The sequence below is a fragment of the Sitophilus oryzae genome, unplaced genomic scaffold (assembly GCF_002938485.1).
Source record: "Sitophilus oryzae breed Bouriz unplaced genomic scaffold, Soryzae_2.0 scaffold_801_pilon_pilon, whole genome shotgun sequence".
In the NCBI taxonomy this organism is placed as follows: Eukaryota; Metazoa; Arthropoda; class Insecta; order Coleoptera; family Curculionidae; genus Sitophilus; species Sitophilus oryzae.
The window spans coordinates 2,314,621-2,314,922 of record NW_022147419.1 but is presented as its reverse complement, the minus strand read 5'-3'; positions in this window follow the sequence as shown (position 1 = coordinate 2,314,922).

Sequence of the window (302 nt, the reverse complement as noted above, 5' to 3'; positions counted from 1 at the left end):
TTTGACAATGACAAGATTGACAAGACAGATGATGACATCGAGGCAACGTTGTCAGCTATAAATCTAAATATCAGTAGATTTTTAATATTCAACTGAAAAAATGTTTATTAATGTTTTATAAATTATTATAAAATAGTTTGATAATGGATATTGTTGGAAATAAAAAATTAATTTGTACAAGCCGCTACTAAATTGTGAATGTGTAAAGCTAAATTTTAAAGGCTGACATTTAAAAAAAAAAATTCCTAATCAAGCTGTATAGAATTAACAAATGTTGATAGCATGCGACTTCGAATTGTTAA